The sequence below is a fragment of the Palaemon carinicauda genome, chromosome 14, assembly GCF_036898095.1.
Source record: "Palaemon carinicauda isolate YSFRI2023 chromosome 14, ASM3689809v2, whole genome shotgun sequence".
In the NCBI taxonomy this organism is placed as follows: Eukaryota; Metazoa; Arthropoda; class Malacostraca; order Decapoda; family Palaemonidae; genus Palaemon; species Palaemon carinicauda.
The window spans coordinates 108,771,582-108,792,023 of record NC_090738.1 but is presented as its reverse complement, the minus strand read 5'-3'; positions in this window follow the sequence as shown (position 1 = coordinate 108,792,023).

Below are 20,442 nucleotides of genomic sequence, written 5' to 3'. Positions count from 1 at the left end.
GGTGCAACGTAGGTGCAACGTTGTGCGGCACAATTCAATACCTGTGTGGGCGTGGTTAAAAACGCACGTTTGGCCGCGTATGGGCATACGGGAGGACATACCGGGTGAGAACATGCATGTGTGACTCTACCTTTAGTAGTGAATTCTCAAGTACTAAAATAAAGAATGCTTGAAAAATAGTTAAACACTTTCAGTAGCGTACTATGAAAACACACGAAGAAAACGTGACCTATTTCGGAAAAATAAATTCAAAATTACGAAAAGAATAACGCCATTTTTGCTAAAATCACAGAAGCAAATTTCTGGCACAAGAAAGTTATTTCGCTCTTCCCCTCTGTGCCACGACGAGAGAAGCCCTAGAATTTAGATGGATGTCAGTAGATCCATTGTATTATGTCCTATGAGTGTATCCTGGGAAAAGATCCTTCCTGGAGTGCGACTATGAAGGAGACTTAGAGGCGGAGCCTGTTAATCCCTGTTCAAATATGCTCGAAGCAGAAATCATCTCTTTTATATGTAGACCTGGGACAGATTTATACACTCTGAGTTTTTATTTTTCTATCTTGTATCTAAGTTTTTATCCATTATTTATTTTATTGTTATTGTCCTTAAACTTCTCCTGTAACTTATACATTTATTCATTTTCTTTCCTCCCTGGGCTATTTTCCCCTGTTTAAGCCCTGGTGCTTATATCATCCTGCTTTTCCAGCTTGAGTTGTAGCTAAGCAAGTAATAATGATAATATTTATCAACTGCAGCACCACCCAAACTCAGTTGAGGCCCTTGTCAGGCAAAAAGGAACGATGAGAAAAAAAAATAAGAATGATTATTTGCAGATACTATTACTTTTAGGGTTAAGATACGGACAGATTTATATGTTTGGAGGGATTTTTTATTTTATATTCTTTTATAAATTTTGTAGATTAGTTTTCAATAATTTGTCAAACTGTAATAGTTTGATAAAGCAAACAGATTTAGCTCCCATTCTGTTCTCTCTCTCTCTCTCTCTCTCTCTCTCTCTCTCTCTCTCTCTCTCTCTCTCTCTCTCTCTCTCTCTCTCTAACGCAATGCCAGGACTAAATAATATCCTCGAACATGAAAATTTTCCCTTGCAAGCATTGGAGAATTTCTATTAAACTTTTTGATGCCTTTTCCGAAAAATGTGAAGCGCGACGTAACCTGAATTAGCCAGATAAAAACTCGAAGAAAAAAAATGAAGAGAATAAGCTAAGAAAATAAAGATTGTAATAAAAATCTAGCTAATTATATTTGTATATTACAATCCGACTATTCTTCCAATGCCATGTACAAAATACGGGCATGATAATTATACATTAGTGTTACTTAACACCATTATGACTACTACTACTACTACTACTACTACTGGTGGTGTTGTTGATTATTATGATAATAAGGAGGATATCAATAGTAGCAAGACAGAGATGAAATGTAAATATTATAAAATAATCATTCAGGAAAAAATGAGATTTGATTAACGCGTTATAAAAAATCCTTAAACCTTTACTCAAAATGAAATTAAAATACTATCATGACTTGAAGTTGTATTCGTAACAAATGTAAGCAGCGAATTATAACAATGAAGCAATGAAATGACGGTGCTCCAAACTGTAGCAAAAAATATTCTGCAACCAAAGATTTACTTTACCCAAGTACTCAATTCGAACATGTTGCCTTGTGTAAATAAGGTGTTAACAAACAAAACTCAAAACAAATGCCCCTAATGAATAAAAGCCATGTTATTTCCTGAAATACTTAAGCTAGATGTCTTGAAAAAAACAAAAATAAAAAAAACACAAGCAAACTGGAAAGCAATTATGCTCTCAGAGATGTTTCCCACTGTGTTTGCTTTACAAACAAGACTTCTTTGTTTTCGCGTTTAAACAAAATAAGAGGCTTTCAACAATTCCCTGGATTAGAATGTTTCTCTCTCTCTCTCTCTCTCTCTCTCTCTCTCTCTCTCTCTCTCTCTCTCTCTCTCTCTCTCTCTGTTTTAAAACGTGAGCGACGTAGTCAAAACAAATTATCTGTCACTCGATGGTTCGTCACTTTGCTGAAACGAGAGAGCTTGCGTAATGCGATGAAGGGAGGGGGGGGGGGGGGGGGGGGCGATGGCGTCAGGGAGGTTTTTTCTTAACCCGGTAGGTACTGTATAACCTTGCCGCTAAGACCACCTCTGAGCATCCAGACTAGAACCGGACCACTATTAATTCTACTACATTTTCATATTTCTATTTTTCTTTTTCTTAACCTTCCTGTCTTAAAAAAGAAAAAAAAAAACATTTGATATTTAGATACGACTGGTATTCCTAACTAGCCTATGCACATATAGATTTTAAGGAGCTGACAGCTACCTCATGTGTCAGAGCAGAGGCTTTGGAGCCTCTATAAACAACGCTAGGTACTCGCTCACAGGTTTTGAGAGACTGGGATGGAGTAATCCCAGTGTGACAGTGGAAGCAAAAATGGAATAGTGCTTTTAGTGCCCCGCAAAGCACATTCCTTACATGTAATTGCTGATCACTCCCTGTGACCGACCCCTAGCAAAATAGACTCAACTGCTCTTGAGGTTGACATAGCTTTTGTGACTCGTTGGAGTCCTGGCCAAATAAAAAAATCAATTGCTGCTTCTTGGTAATTCTCAGTAGTATCCTAGAGTCTGGCAGTTCTTGGATGTTTGGAAATCCCAGTAATCGCTAGCCTTCCGCTGTCAATCCTGGCATGAAAACAGTCTTCTGCCTTGTGCTGCTCAGTTGGGAGCTGTGGTACGTCATGGTAAGCCCAACTTTGAGGAGACTTAACTGCTAGAGTTAGCAGTAATTATGGGAGGTTAGGGACATAAAAATGGAAAGTCACCCAGGATTAAACGGATGCAGCAGCAGGTGGGTAACTATTAGCCACCAAACCCTTTTTACACTAGTGGTCACAAGGCTAATGATTATAGAATTTGTTAGCTGAGATTTCCGAGCAAACACGCTTTAGACAATATAACAGAAAAATTAAAAATGAGTGAGAAACTGAAATCGAAGTACAAAATTCCAAATAAACAAATAGTGGGTATATTTCAAAGAAGGTTGCGCTGCTAACCCGCACTGTAATGGTATATGCCTGCTCTGTCAGCCAGAACAGGAAATAGAGAAATTTAAAAATTAAAACCAAGAACTAAGAAAACAATTGATAGAGATCATGTCCAAGTTTCAACAGTTAGAAATCATGAACAAAGAAGTCATAGATTATGTTGTAGAAAATTGGATTAGTATCCAAGAAATACAAAATAAGGCAAAGTCAAGGACAGAACCTGGAGAGGAAATAACGAAGAAAAACAGAGAGTTCATGAAATCCACTAGAGGAGGTGTAGCTAAGGCCAAGAAGATTAAGCAACAGTCTCGAAATGTGACTAACATCAAAAACAGATTCTCCCCTATAGCAGAGAACGAGGAAGATGAAACGTTGTTAACCGGAGACTCTATGGCAAAGGACAAAAGGGAGCACCTTGGCATTAAAAAGAGGAAAAAGCTCAAGTCATATCCAGGTGCCAAACCCAAAAAAAAAATAGAAGTGGTTAGTAAAACTATAACAGAGAACAAAAAGACCACTATTATTGTACAGGCAACTGGGAATGACTCATTCCAAAGAAATGATACTGTTGGCAAAACAAAACATTTGGATGAACAGCTAAAAATCTGTTGAAATGACTAGAAACAAGACCAGCAATACTGTACTTATAGGTATTCTCCCAAGAATCGATGTCAGCTACTTCACCCTCAGTAAGGCCATAGGGACAAACGAAAGGCTCAAGTCTACATGCCAGAAAAAATAAAATTTATGGATCTTTAGGATACTTTTTACAAAAAGAGAAAATTATACAGAAGAGATGGAATACACTTTAGTGAAGAAAGCAAGAGAATATACAAAAACTAACTTAATCTCAGCCTATACAATTACTTAGACACAGTTGACCAAGTACAAACAAGACCCTTAGAAAATCCTCCAACAACAACTAGAGGAAATTGGGCAGACAGTTTTGATAATGCAGTTAAAAGTAAAACTAAAACTCTAGTAAATCGGGTAAACTAGCAAAACCACAGAGGAAGAGAAAAAAAGATAGAAAATTTCCTCAGAGTGGCACAATTGAATGTTCAGTCAGTTACAAACAAAATGGAAATCTTCAGGGTAATAATAGCTAGTGAGGAACTAGATGTAGGCATTACGGAGACCTGGATTCAATAAAAAACAAAGGATTTTATCGAAGAATCAGAAATCCCAGGTTTCAAGTTTTTGAAGAAGGATCGCCGTACCAAAAAAGGTGGAGGGGTAATGCTTTATGGTGAAAATCACTTAAACCCCATATAAATTAAATTAGAAACCAAGTATGAAGTGACAATTGCAAACATCAAAACCATAGGAAAAAACATACCTATGCTAGTAATATACAGACCACCAGTTCAAATGCAAGAACAGGACAAAGAGCTGTATAGACAACTTGGATAAGAAGTTAACAATAAGCTAGCTGTCCTAATGGGAGATTTCAATGCAGAAGTAAACTGAGACACTATGAATTCTACACCAAAAACAGAGGGACATAGACTACTAGAAATTGTCAACAATGAATTCGTTCATCAGTGGGTGGATAAACCAACCTGGAGAAACAACATAATAGATATTGTGCTAACAACAGAAGAAAATTTAGTATCCAGTCCTCAGTAGGCGAAAATATTGCCAAAGTGGCCACAGAATAATTAAGTTCCAGGTACGTATTCCTCATCTAAAAGAAAGGAAAATTATAATAATAAAAAAAAAACAGACTACCGACTGAGTAACTGGATAAAACTGAAGGAATACATACACCAAGAAATTGGAATAGGATGTAACAGGAAACTGATACACAATGGGACTCCTTTGAAGAAATTTATAAAGAAAAAAAGTCCAAATGTATACCGCATAGAAAGATTTTACCAAATGAAACTCCACGACCTAAGTGGTTCAACAGAGAAATAGCCAATGCAATAATAAATAGAGACAGGAAATATAAATCAATGGGTCCACAGCCTTCAATTCCTGAAATTTCCGAGCAAAAGAAGTCAAGCCGAAAAGCAGATAAACTAGTTAGAAAGGCCAAGATCAATGAGGAGAAAGGAGTGGCTTCAGTAAAGAAAACACAAAAGAATTTTTATGCATTTGTGAACAGAAGAAAACCAATCAAAAGCAACATTAGCCCATTAAGAAATTCACAGGGTAATCTTATAACAAGTAATTTGGAAAAAGCTGAACTGATGAATGCATATTTCACAACTCTATTCACTAGAGAAGAATTAACGACCCTCCTCGAACCAGCTATCAGATATGAAGGGCCACAACCAGTAAATCGAATCACTTTTACAATCGATGATGTCAAAAAGAAAATAAAAGTACTCAGTAAGTCTAAGGCACCAGGTACAGATAATATTCATTCAAGTGAGATTATAGAACTAGAAGAGATAACCGCACACTTTTATAAATGTGCAAAGACAGCCAACGGACATAAGGCACCACAATGAGTGAAACTAGTCAATGTTCCTCCATTCTACAAGAAGGGGGCAAAAGAAGAACGGGGCAACTACAGACCAGCCTGTCTAACTTTAGTGCCTTGCTAAATTTATGAATCAATTTTAGTAGATTTATTAGTGAAACATATAAATAAAAACAATCTTTTCATAGACAGCCAACATGGTTGAAGACAAAAGAGATCATGTGTGACAAATCTTTCGTGATTTTTCCACATGTTTACCATTTATGATAAAAGCAGGGCAATAGACATCATGTACCTAGACTTTCAAAAGGCCTTTGACAAAGTTCCTCATAAAAATAAATGGTCCAATTTAGAGCACTAGGCATCATTAACAGAGTAATAATCAATGGAGAAGCTTCAGAGTGAACAGCTGTTACAAGCGGAGTACCTCAAGGATTCGTCCTTGGACCATTGCTATTTCTGATCTACATTAATAACATGGGTTTAGGATTAACTAGTAGAATAGTCAAATTTGCCGACGATACTAAATTGGGCACAAATGCTTCGAACTCAGAAAACGTAGAAACCTTAAGAGAGGATCTAAAAAAACTAGAAGAATGGTCCAGAAAATGGCAAATGCCTTTCAACTGTAGGAAATGTTAAGTCATGCACATAGGTTATAGTAACCCACAATCAGATTACTCACTCCTGCTTTAATGAAATAAAAAGTGTCGACCAGGAGGAAGATCTCGGTATTATTATCAGGAAGGATTTGAAATTTACCAAACAGAGCATAAAAGCTGAAAAGAAAACACAGCAACTAATAGGCTACATAAAGAGACAATTCAAAAATCGAAACAGACACTGTACTACACCTGTACACATCACTAGTAAGACCCCATCTAGAATACGGAGTCCATATCTGGACTCCAAGTCTTCAGAAGGATATATACAGACTGGAAGCAGTACAAGCTATGGTCACCAAACTAGTTCCAACACTAAGGCAATTTGGATATACACGGAGGATAGAACGTGTGAACTAATTTGAACTCGACAACCAGGGGACAGTTAATAGAGGCATTCAAAATTCTTAAAGGAATAACAAATATAGATTACAACAATCTATTCATGCTTAGCTCAACTCAGTCCAGAGGTAACGGATACAAACTGTAACTGAAAATATACAACACAACTCAATGTGGAAATTTCTTTACATACAAAATAGCAACTACTTGAAATACACTTCCAGCAGATGTAGTAAACAGTAACACGGTAAACGAGTTTAAGAATAAGTTAGACAAGATCAAAAAACTATCTAAATGTTTAAACTAAATTGCTCTACTACAGAGCGAATGGAGTCTTTGCAGATGGACTAAAAAGTTTATGAGACATCCAAAATCCTTGTAGCTCTTTGTAACTCTCTCTGTTTTAAAACATGAACCTGCTGGGTAAAATATACCTCTCTCTCTCTCTCTCTCTCTCTCTCTCTCTCTCTCTCTCTCTCTCTCTCTCTCTCTCTCTCTCTCTCTCTCTCTCTTTAATTCAAGTCATATATTTTACTGAATACAACCTATAAAGCCATAGTCCTTGACCCGATCTCTTATTTACTCATGATAAAACCAAACGTCTGGGCTTCTTTGCCGACTAACATGCTATCCTGAACTCGAGTAGATTGATTCATATCAAGAACCTACTTGAATAAGAATTCTTAAAAAAGGTTTGTTAACGTGTGCTACTGAGTAATGGAATACATTGCAAATGAACGGGTATATATGCAGGAAGTGCCACTTTTCAGGGGAATAGAGGTTTTCAACATTTATTGGGTTTTCGTTAGTTTTCCAGGTATTCCTTCCTAGATTGAATAGAGACAATAAGAGATAGAGATAGCGGATAAATACATATAAATTCATCTTCAGTAAGTCTAATTCTCTCTCTCTCTCTCTCTCTCTCTCTCTCTCTCTCTCTCTCTCTCTCTCTCTCTCTCTCTCTCTCTCTCTCTACTATACAATAACAAATTATAAACGGTCGGCTACGGCAAACTGTTTTTATTTTTCTACCTAGATGTTTCTGGATATAGGCTCAGAGATAAGCAAATATGCACCATATGAACTGTGGAAATGCTACTTGATTTATGAATGAAATTGCTAAGTAACTAGATCTTACCTATAAGCAAGAAGTCTAAAAAATTTGCCTATCCAGTATACCAAATATTTTATCTAATATCATTAATCATATTTAAAGTTATTCTAGAATTTAACTAAAGTTACGAATTTTACAAATTTTAGAATATAGATATCATAGCCCCATCTCAATAAGAAATGATTAAATCCTGATTTTGAAATCATCTTTCAATTAAGAGAAATTGCAAATTCATTGTAGCTCTAGCTCCTATTTTTCTTTAGATCAAAGGAATATTTTAAGGCTACCCCATCGCACTATCTACGCCCAGTCCAAAGGAAAAGAAAAAGCAGAGGAATATAGAAGATAACGTAAAGCCAACTTTTTCATCTATTTTTCTTATTAGTCTCTTGAATGCACTATAGTCAATTCTTTTTAGAGAGGCATATTTGCACCGACTAGCAGCGGTACCTTTTTAGCTCGTAAAAGTTTTCTGATCGCTGATTGGTTAGATAATATTATTATTATTATTATTATTATTATTATTATTATTATTATTATTAAAACCGTAGTTGGAAAAGCAGGATGCTATAAGCCTAGGGGCTCCAACAGGGAAAATAAATTAGCTAAGTGAGGAAAGGAGACAAGGAAAAATAGAAAATTTTAAGAACAATAACATTAAAATAAATATTTCCTAAATAAACTAAAAATACATTAACAATACAGGGGGAACATTCTAACCAATTAGATAGCAGGAAACTTTTCCGAGCTAAAAGGGCACCGCTGCGAGTCGGTGCAAATGCGCCTAATTAACAAAAATTCAGTATAGATTTAGACGCTGCGTTGCCTCGCAATAACAAAAGGTCTGTCAAAGCTTAAATCTTAATATCCACAACCTCTTTTGAGTACGATAACCATTACAGTAACTCAGAACTGACTTGATACTATCAGAAAATTGAAAACGTGCTTTGGATTATACATTTTTCTTACTCGAAGTTATTTTCATAAGTCAGCAACGAATACAAACTCGGCTTAGAAGTTTGGTTAAAGTCTGTACAAGTTATAATCACATTCATGAATAATGGTTTAGACTATTCACACGCTCATGAGTTTTCATATCAAGGCCTTAACTCCTTTAAATTGGGAACGAGTTATCAAACTCTGTATAGTTACCAGCGCTATTTCAGTACTCTCTATACCATTTCTTGGATCAACTCACACAGGTATCCGTAAATAAAATATCTTATTGTTTGAGATGGTCAGTCAAGGTCCCATTAGCCTTGAGGCTGACTAGGCAGAGCCTTAGGGCCAGTCAAAAGCAGGGGTCTATGCAACTTTTTTTCTTTTTGCAATAAATATGAAAAATAGGATTTATTTACTTCAGTTGTAATATTATTATAAAACGTTGTGCCAGTGGTTCTCAAGGGGCCTAGATGCAGCACAGTCGTCATCGAATGCGTAAATACATTTAGATCCAAAAGAACAAAATTTATACAAAATGATTAGCAGATATCACGGTTTCTCAGAACTTTCGTTCGACGAACTTGAAGATAATCAAAGAAAATCACTTAAAAATCACTTAAAATAGCACAAAATCTTTTGTTGTTTCAGATGGTCTAATAGATACTTTGTTTTTGTTTTTTCTTGATGAACTGAAATATTATCAAAGAATAAATCTGTTTAAGATTCCTTGTCCTTCCACAAAAACATTTAAAAGATGAAGGACTAAAATGGCACCGGGAAAAAGAGTAAAGTGAATAAAAAAAACTCCAAAACCGAAGCGGACTAAAATATAAAAGAGTTCAAAGCTTACCTGGAATAGTAACCTTCCATTGCAACATCATTACGAGCCATCGTAACACCACTACGCATTTTAATTGCTCTTTTCCATTAAATACAAACGTTACAATTACCTACGACTAATTACTTTGGGTGTGACTGGGTACGGTAATGGGATAAGACTGAACAGTTCATTTGGGAGACTTCTTTTACCATTTCCGTCTGTATCTTTTCATTATTTGTAATTTACTTTGACCGTCTCTACTGCAAGGTAGATATATTTCAGTTGTTTTAAGGTTTATGTGATTCTTCACACTAGTTGTGGAAACCTGTAGATTGAAATGAAGTTGGGCACTCAAAAAAAAAAAAAAAAAAAAAAAAAATCTCTACGGGAATAACACTTCCATATCCTTTAAAGCGACAAGTTAGCGAGCATAAACACACAATACCGCATGTAATACTATGGAGACAACAATTAGAATTAGGTATTGATTAAGAATGATGGCAGTACGTACAAACACACATAGCAAATCCTATGATATGGGTTAGCTTTACAAGCTCATACTTGGCATCAAAATTTTTAAAGGCTTAAAGATCACTCATATATGGCAAAGACAAGGTACAGGACATAAATCCTATAGATAGTCCGTACATACCTATGATCAGCTCCCAAGTCGTCCATCTCTCAAGCAAGGATCAGGGAGGGTCAGGCAATGGTTGCTGATGACTCAGCAGGTAGACCTATAGGCTCCCCAATCCCCACATCCCTTTCTCACAAGAATGGTGAGGTTGCAGACATTACTAGAAACACTGGAGCTTGAGCGGGTCTCGGACTCCCGTCCAACAGAATGCCGGGTAAAGGCTATTTCATTCCCTTATCTTCTAGTCTTTGGAATACCAAGAGCGGGCTAATAGTTCTCTCTTCCAGGAGCGGTCTCTCATTAGGAACAGATGGAAAACATTAACATTGTGCTTATTATGTCTTTTTTATTCTAAAAGCCTTTTGTTTTTAGTTCCAAATCCTTCAAAGTTTCAATTACTTTCAACAAAGAACCAAATACCCAGAAATACTCATTTGAAGAGCATCTTTTTTTTTTTTATTTTACGAAAAGCACATCAAGAAAAAGAGAAAAAAAAATGGCATTACCGGATGTTACGAAAAGCAAATGTCGCATCGCATTTCCATGCTTAGAGGCGTTCTGGAACAAAGGACGGACTCTTCAAAATGTTTTGAGTTCTAAATGAATATGAAAGTTTTTTTTTTTTTTCTGGGAAAAAAAGTGATGATGATAATTCAGCATTCATTTGGTGCTTATGCCAAAGCAAAATACCCTTGTGAAACTTGTAGCTTTAAGAGAGAGAGAGAGAGAGAGAGAGAGAGAGAGAGAGAGAGAGAGAGAGAGAGAGAAAGAGAGAGAGAGAGAGAGAGAGAGAGAGAGAGAGAGAGAGAGAGAGAGAGAGAGAGAAATACATATATATAGAGAAATATCGTTTATAGACCATATATATATATATATATATATATATATATATATATATATATATATATATATATATATATATATATATATATATATATATATATATACAGTATATCTGTGTTTGTAGTCTTTATGAATGTGTGTGTACATTTTTCACTGTATACTATTATCATTTACATATTAAAAGCAGTAGTAATAGTAATGAAGACAGACGCAGTACTAATAACAGCATCAGGCGTAATAGTAGCTGAGGCAGTAAAATTTGATAATCGTAGAATTCTATTTGCAATTCTGTCCTACAGTTTTTTATTATTACATTAAAATGAAACGAAAAAAGAAAATCCTCCCATATCAAAGGGATTGCTGAAATGGTTCGCTAAATCTAATCACCCGAGTTAAAAGCTTTGTCTGGAATCACTGGGGAGATTTGTGCTTTTGAAAGCCATGAATTAGGTGCCTTTCATTAGGAGCCTTTTACATCAAACATTTTCATGTTAGGAAAGTACCGACATGTTCTATCGAAATTCGGACTCGTAACTATTGTTGAGAGATTCTTGTGAGGTTTACCCACGTTTCCTGACATAAAGAAATGTAGGATATTGACATATACCTTGTAATTTGCATTCATTGTACTAAATGGTTTACATGCTGTTGACACTCTTTCTTGCTTCTGGGCTTTATAATTAGACCAAAAGACTGGTCGTTGAATATTTCAGTCAATGAGTAAGTTATGGGAAAATATCAAGATTTCATCGATCTGAAAATAACTGGTTCGTTGCTCTATGCTGGACATATCTATTTTAATGTTACAGTTCTTAAAATATTTTATTTTTCCTTGTTTCCTTTCTTCACTGGGCTATTTTCCCTATTGGGGACCCTGAGCCTATAGCATCGTGCTTTTCCAACGAGGATTGTAGCTTAGCAAATAATAATAATAATAATAATAATAATAATAATAATAATAATAATAATAATAATAATGGCTGGACAGCAATCCCAGTATGTAATCTTACGAATCGGCAATCCTACTGCCTTTTTGGCTATGGAAAAATTAAATTTAAAAAGAATTTTAAGATATGTTTTTGTCTTAATCCTGTCCCCGTTAAAACTAAAACGTGGGTGCCTAAGTATAAATACAAAACTTTATATCATGCTAGAATTAAAAACAGATAAATATCCAAGACAGTAAAGGACTTCGCTGTCTTTGGCAAACTTTTAAAATTCCCATTCCATTTTCAGTTCCGAAGACACTTGTAAAACATACGACTTGAACAAAAGGCTTTACATGCGAGACTGAAATTAATTATTATTATTATTATTATTATTATTATTATTATTATTATTATTATTATTATTATTATTATTATTATTATTATTATTATCACTACTACTACTACACTAGTAGTAATAGTAGTAGTAGTAGTAGTTTAAGTTTTAAACATTGCTGTGACTTCTCATTTTAATTGCTATTGTTGGTGCTACATCTACTGCTGTTACTGTTTTCAAGATTCAATGTACAGACGTCCTTCGTTGAAAGAAGATAATATCCTTGCTCGTAAATCTTCAAAGGATTATAATGCTTTTCTTACATATTACAAAAACATGGAAATCATCAATTACGTTTGGATCAAAGAGAAAAGAAAATCAAAGCAGTTCTTTTTCCTTTTGAATATCAACTCAAACAAATATTACAGGAAGAGATTGATCGGATGATGACATAATGAAGGCAAATCAAAGACTGAGGAACAGAAGAGAAAATAAGAAATTGAGGAAGAAATGGAAGGTTTATTGCACGGAAAAAATAACCTCGTTTTCTTCTTTTCTTATTTTTTACGTATCATTATTTGGCTCTCTCTCTCTCTCTCTCTCTCTCTCTCTCTCTCTCTCTCTCTCTCTCTCTCTCTCTCTCTCTCTCTCTCTCTCTCTCTCTCTCTCTCACAGATATGCCTATATAGAAATCTAAGGCCATATGTATGCAAATCTTCATCAGATCCTACTTTGATATGATGAAATATGTAATATAAACAAATTCCGAGAGATAATATAGTCTTCTGTATGAAAGAAAACTTTGGCTTTACGAGTTCATTAAACCATATGTACTATAAAGACAATTTATTCATCTTTCTGTCGCAATGTTCAGTTTCTTTTATCTCTATTTCTTTGTTATTTACACTACGGAACGGGAGTTGGTAAAGAGATTATGTCATTGTTCCCTGGCCAATAGTCATTAGCCTGACACATTATGTCATTGCTCCCAAGTCAATAGTAAAGAGCCTGGAACATTACGTCACTGCTCCTTACCCAACAGGCAGGAGCCTGACACATTACGTCATTGCTCCCAGCCCAATAGACCTGATCCTGACACATGACATAGTTGCTGCCTGGGCAATAGTCATGAACACGTGCCACAGCCAGGATCGCCAAGGGGTTAAAAAAAGATAATACATTATTCTATAAAAAAAAAAACTTAGGAAAGTTGCAGACTTAAAGGGGAAAAATATAATGTATGTAATATTTGTTATATTTTTATTATTTGACACAGAGCTGACGCATAAACATTATTCATAAACTAATTAGAATTGTAAATATTATGATATCGAAAACGTAACATTCATACGCAAACCTATAGATAGATGTCTTTGGATATATACGCACTCCATGACTCCAATAACGCCTTTGAAAAACCAGTGACTTCTCCAGCAATGATATTAAGCCCTTCAAGGTCCTCTCAATATTTGATGATTGACCAACACAAATGGAAGAGGATCTTTTTTACTTCAGACATTATCAAGGTCCCTTTCCTCATAATGTGAAAATAGATCTCGAAATGGAACAACTTTGAATAGTAAAATTGATAGAATAATGATAAATTAATAACCAAAGAAACGTGAAATTTACGGATAAAAACTATCAAATTAGAAATGAAGCAACAGATACCTATTTAAAAAATAATTTCATCATAGGAATTTTAGTTTACATATTAACAACATAACACATTAATCAATATATAAAAAACATAAAAAATAATATATAAAAAATACAAAATCAGGTAACAAAAGTGAAAAACAATAATGAGAATAGAAATTAAAAAATTAATTAAGTCATGAAAAAAAATGGGTTTCCCATTTCTCTTTCTTTTTTTCCTTTCTCGTAGTTATTTTTCATAATAAATTATGGCAGGATCTTAAAATGAGCTCATTATAATAAGGCCAGAGTGAAACATTATGGTCAACTGGAAGGATTAATTAGTCCCCTCTGATATTGCTGTCTGTGATATCCGGACATTTATTGTTCATTGATTAGTCTAAAGCTACAGATGGAATTATTATTATTATTATTACTATTATTATTATTATTATTATTATCATTATATATATATATATATATATATATATTTGTATATATAATATATATATATTGTATATATACCATATATATATATATATATATATATATATATATATTTATATATATTTATATATATACATATAAATACAGTGTATATACATATATATACACACATATATATATATATATATATATATATATATGCATATATATATAAATATATATATATATATATATATATATATATATATATATATATATATATATTTATTTATTTATTTATTTATTTATATATATATATATATATATATATATATATATATATATTTATATATGCATATATATACAGTATATATATACATATATATATATGTATATATATATATATATATATATATATATATACATATATATATATATATATATATATATATATATATATATATATATATATATATATATATATATATATATATATATATATATATCCGTTGTTTATTAGGAACCCGTCGTTATAAACTTGAAGATAGATCCATAAAGTTGTATTTGGAATAATGGCCTTAAAAGAAACTTAAGATCTAGATGTAATTCGATGTGTAAATGGTGTTGAGAATGCGTTCTGTATATTTATATATATATATATATATATATATATATATATATATATATATATATATATATATATATATATATATATATATATATTAGGTCGCTGATAGTGATTAAGTGGTTTTATGACAGAAGTGAAGCTTTTGTTAGAAATTGTAAGCCGGGGAGTGACTGACAGGTTTGTGGGAAATAGAGCTTAAATGTTTATATGCCACTCACGAATTGCGGAGACAAGGGACAGTGACGTTGCCCTGTTAAGCAGGACAATGCCCTAGAGACTGAACATATATACATATGATCACAGCCCAAGCCGCCCTCTCTACTCAAGTGAGGACTAAGGAGGGCTAGGCAATAGCTGCAGATGATTTAGCAGATAGACCTATAGGCTCTACAAACGCCCCATCCTTAGCTCACAAGGATGGTGAGATTGCAGCGATCAAAGAAACTAACGAGTTTGAGCGGGATGGAGCCACAGTCTGGCGTTCACCAGTCAGGGACGTTACCACGTTCAAATTTGTGTGATTTAAAGAGATGGGAAATAGTTCATGTTTCCAGATGATGTTGCGTTGATTGGGGACAGTGAAAAGAAACTGGAAAAGATAGAGAGAGAGTTCAAAAGTGTCTGCAAGAGAAGAAACCTCATAGGAATTGTGAGCAAGACTAAGTAGTTGAGAGTAAATGGAAACAAGGAGGGTGAAGTAAGATAAGATACTATCAATAGTGGAGGAATGGAAGTGGTGAATTCATATAAGCATATTGAAGTTTCTGTTACAAATCATGGTAAGACGAGAGTGTGGGAGAATCACAAAATAGGAGAAGCCAGAAAGGTAACAGGGTTTGTGCGGAAGATTGCTAAGAAACCTGAGATGTCTGTCGAAGTCAAGTTGGAAATGTAATAAAGGAGTATTGAACCAACTCTTCTTATATAAGTTGTAATGAAAGTATGAATGCCGAGTTAGAATGACGGAAAAGGGATTGAAACTATTGAACTGTTTATGTAGATTTAGCAATGGAAGAAGAGTTGCCCGGCTGAAAAAATTGCATACGGGTAGAATGGGACTAATGATATGGAAGTCTTTTGCTACATAGGGACTCGTCTATGCTTAAGCTATGGAATTATTAATGTGACCGTGATATGAGAAATTATTCTTGAGGGTGATTATTATATATATATATATATATATATATATATATATATATATATATATATATATATATATATATATATATATATATATATATATATATATATAAAATTTACACATAGGCCTACTTAGATATTTGATTGTTTCATCGATATTACTGTGTTTAGATTTGGTTGCAGTTTTATTACCATACGCATTTCTATTCTAAATTCTTAGTGTATGCATGAATTCTGGAACTGAAGTATCATACGAAGTTATATTTCTTTTGAACATGACTTAAAAATATATGCATGGCACATGTGTGCGTTCTTACGTGCGAATATGAGTATGCATCCACTCTTAGGTCATTCTTCATCTCACACTGATATTGCAGACTAAAACTACTTTAAGAATATATACCCATCTTCATGAATGAAATAAGAACCTTTCTTAACTTAACAATGTAAAATGGGAAGAACATCACGTCGACCTCAGTGAGTAAGCCAAAAAAAAAAGAAAAAACAAATAGTAATTCAAACCTAATTATATAATACCAACTGTATTTCTTTCGATCATGAATTTCAAAATACGTCTGTTCAGTAATGTCAAGGGCATTGTATCCATATACATATAGGCTACATTATAAACACATCTGACCTATATAATAAAAGGCAGGTGTCAGGTTTTATATATATATATATATATATATATATATATATATATATATATATATATATATACATATATATATATATATATATATATATATATATATATATATATATATATATATATATATATATATATATATATATATAAAGTCACACCCAGCTCTCCCCATCCCTTGGGACGGGGGAAAAGTAGGTCATACCCTGGTGAGAGAGGGGTAAGTGTTTGTGTGTTTGTGCATATCTATCTAAAGATTTAATCATCCTTTTGTGGAGTTGCATACACTGGTATATATATATATATATATATATATATATATATATATATATATATATATATATATATATATATATATATATATGTGTGTGTGTGTGTGTGTGTGTGTGTGTGTGAGTGTGTGTGTGTGTATATCTGCATGAAGTAAAATGGTTGGCAAGCCAGTGTAGAACTCTCCTTTCCAGCTACCTCGTATCATCGTTGCTTCCTTGGGATTCTGAGAGACCATTTCGCATGCTGAAGCGCGGCCTGATATCCTATCGTTTTATAAGTGAAATGGTTTACTTTGCCATAAATACGGCAGGTGTCAGTCGTTACGTAAACCTTCCAAATGATTATTATTTCTAAAATTGGACGAGTAAAGATAACCAAATTTGGGCCAATAAAGGAAAAGCATAACTGCCAAGAGAGTTCAACAGACTCAGAAATGGTAAGTCTGAATTTGCTCTGAAAGCAATCATTGAAAGCAATATTGAAATAACAATGCGCCTGAATTGCTTGCAGAACGAGTCCTTGGACCATCTCTCTCTCTCTCTCTCTCTCTCTCTCTCTCTCTCTCTCTCTCTCTCTGAGTGGCCCTTGCGTGGAAAATATAGCTTTTTTTTCTTTTTTGTTTCTTCAGTTTTTCTAAGTTTTTCAACTAATCGATAATCTGGCGAAGATCAAGTCTCTTGTAATATCTTTACTAACTTTGCTATTGATATACGATTATTCGGTATTTTTTCAATTAAAGAAGAAGAAGAAGAATATGTAACATCGTCAGGATTATTGATTCGGTAATTTCTGTAATCTTATCTAGCAAAGTTCCTATTCCTTTACACTTTCAACGTTACTCTTCAATAAAAAAAAATATTCAATAGTATGTAGGAACATATTTGTTGAATAATTTAATTCTAGTAATTCAAATCTGAGGCATCTCCAGAAAAGAGAGAAAATTAAACTGAATCAAGTTCAAAATCTAATTATAAACATGAATTTCGTTTTACCGTTGAATTAAGTAATGTGAACAAGAGAAGTTTTAAACCAGAGCAAGAACTGAAAGAACAAAACAATGCAATGAAGATACTAAAACAGATACAAGGCTTATAATAATGATTTCTTAAACCAAATAATATTGAAGGTAAGAGTGAATATATACCTTCAATATTATTCAGGTATCACTAAACGAAAAAAAAAGTCCTCTGTGAAAGATGATATTGTCAGATGTAAGAGAGATCTCAGAGCATATATTTCAGTATTCATTTTGTGATCCGAAAATATCTCGGTAAATGTCAAGCCGGAGATAGTGTTTCAAAGGGTTAATTTTTATGTTAACTTTGCTATTCCAAAAAAAAAAAAAAAAAAAAAAAAAATATGGCAAAATTGCGTCAGAATAGAAGGAAATATATTTTTCAATAGAATTGGAATTAGAAAAAGACTAGAAAGGGTAGAATGTCTTGGCAAATGGCTTAGGATGGGAGGGGAATCAGAAAATGTTTTCAATAACTTGCTTTGTAGATGAAACGAAAGAAAGTAACGGAGAAAGTAAAGAAAGTCGAGGTAAATGGATCTGAATGAGAGAGGGAAAAATAAGAAGTCTATTCACCTCCTCTGTTACTTACGGTTAAAATAAAAGTCGCTCTTAAGTGGATTGATTACAATGGGAAGGAAGATAGAATTTTTTTCCTAAGACTTGGAAAAGAATTTGATGGAAACTAAAGAAAAAGGAGGAACGAAAGATTTTAGTTTTATAATTGTGTTTCTCTCTGAAAAACAATAGCAAAATATAGCTTTTTATCAAAGTAAAAAATAACAAAAGTGATAAGTTTGTAATAGGTTTCGTCAATAAATATAAATAAAAGTAAATGATATAATATACGAATTGTGTAGATGAATTATTGAGAAAATCATTGTTGTTATAATCCTTGTAGTTACTAAATTTACTGATACTAATTTCTATATATACTATGCTAGAATTCGTTGTTAGTTTTCCTATTTGTGAAATCTTAAAAAGGGCTTTGGGCGTGTTAGTGTTAAAAAATACCAGGAAAAAAAATCGCATTTCCTTGTAGTATTTTATAATAACGTTTGGAAATAAATACAACAAAAAATCCCCCTACTGGAAAATATTTTTTTCTATCCCCAACAAAGTATTGCAATACCATTTTACCTAAATATTGGACAGTAAACACAACAGAGCAACGAAACAAACAACAACGAAGAACCCACGACCTTTCTCCATAAATTTCAGTCAGCCTCTCTTGGTTTTCGAGAAACATCTTTCCTTGACTTCTTTCTTTCTGTCTTCATTCTTTCCACCACAATTGCCGGAGGATATTGGCTATCAAGCCATTCCCCGTTCTCGTTTCTGTTGCATTTAACTGATGGTTTGCTCATTGGCTGTGTTTGGGAATTGCTTGGGTGTTTCTTCTACCACCTTTCACTTCCTTATTGATTAAGACAAACACTTTAATTCAGGGTTATCTTTTCTCCTTTTTCTGGATGCACTCATTCATCGCATGTTTGTTTACCTGGATTGATAGTGGGTGAATGTTGGTTTTCGAAATTTTCTTTCTCCGCATATACACAAGAACGGATATATATATATATATATATATATCTATATATATATATATATATATATATATATATTTATATATATATACATATATATATACATATATATATATATATATATATATATATATATATATATATATATATATAAATATACACACAACAATAACAACAACAACAACAACAAATGAAGCCGTTTTTATTCCTCTGCAGGACAAAGGCCCCAGAAATGTCTTTATTCATGTCTGGGGTTTTGGTCAGTTTTATTCACCCCGCTGGGCACTGGGGTTTGGTGGTGGAAGGGGACTTTTGTCTGATCGCTCACAGTAAACCAACCCAGTTTGGGTGGCCCTGACTAGTACAGCTCAACTGATCATGGCGATGCACAAACCCTCTCACCACGTTAAGGTATCCCCCACTCAGAAAGGCATATATATATATATATATATATATATATATATATATATATATATATATATATATATATATATATATATACGCACACCCACATATATATGTATATATATATATATATATATATATATATATATATATATATATATATATATATATATATATATATATATTGATAGTAAAACATCAAGATTATATTGATCTGAAAATAAAGGGTTCGTTGCTGGTCTGATGGCTGGACTAGAATCCCATATATGTAAACTTACGGATCGGCAATCTTACTTCTTTTTGGTTACGAAAAATTATGTTGAATTTCTTTTTTAAATATTTTTTGTCTTATTACTGTCCCCGTTAAAACTGAAAGGTGGTTGCCTAAGTATGAATACAAAACTTTATACCATGCTAGAATTAAAAACAAATGAATATCAAAGACATTAATGGACTTCACTGTCTTTGGCAAACTATAAGGGACAGAAAAGAAGTTTAATATTCATTTTTCACAATTCCCATTCCATTTTCAGTTTCAATGACACCTGTAAACCTACGACTTGAACAAAATGTT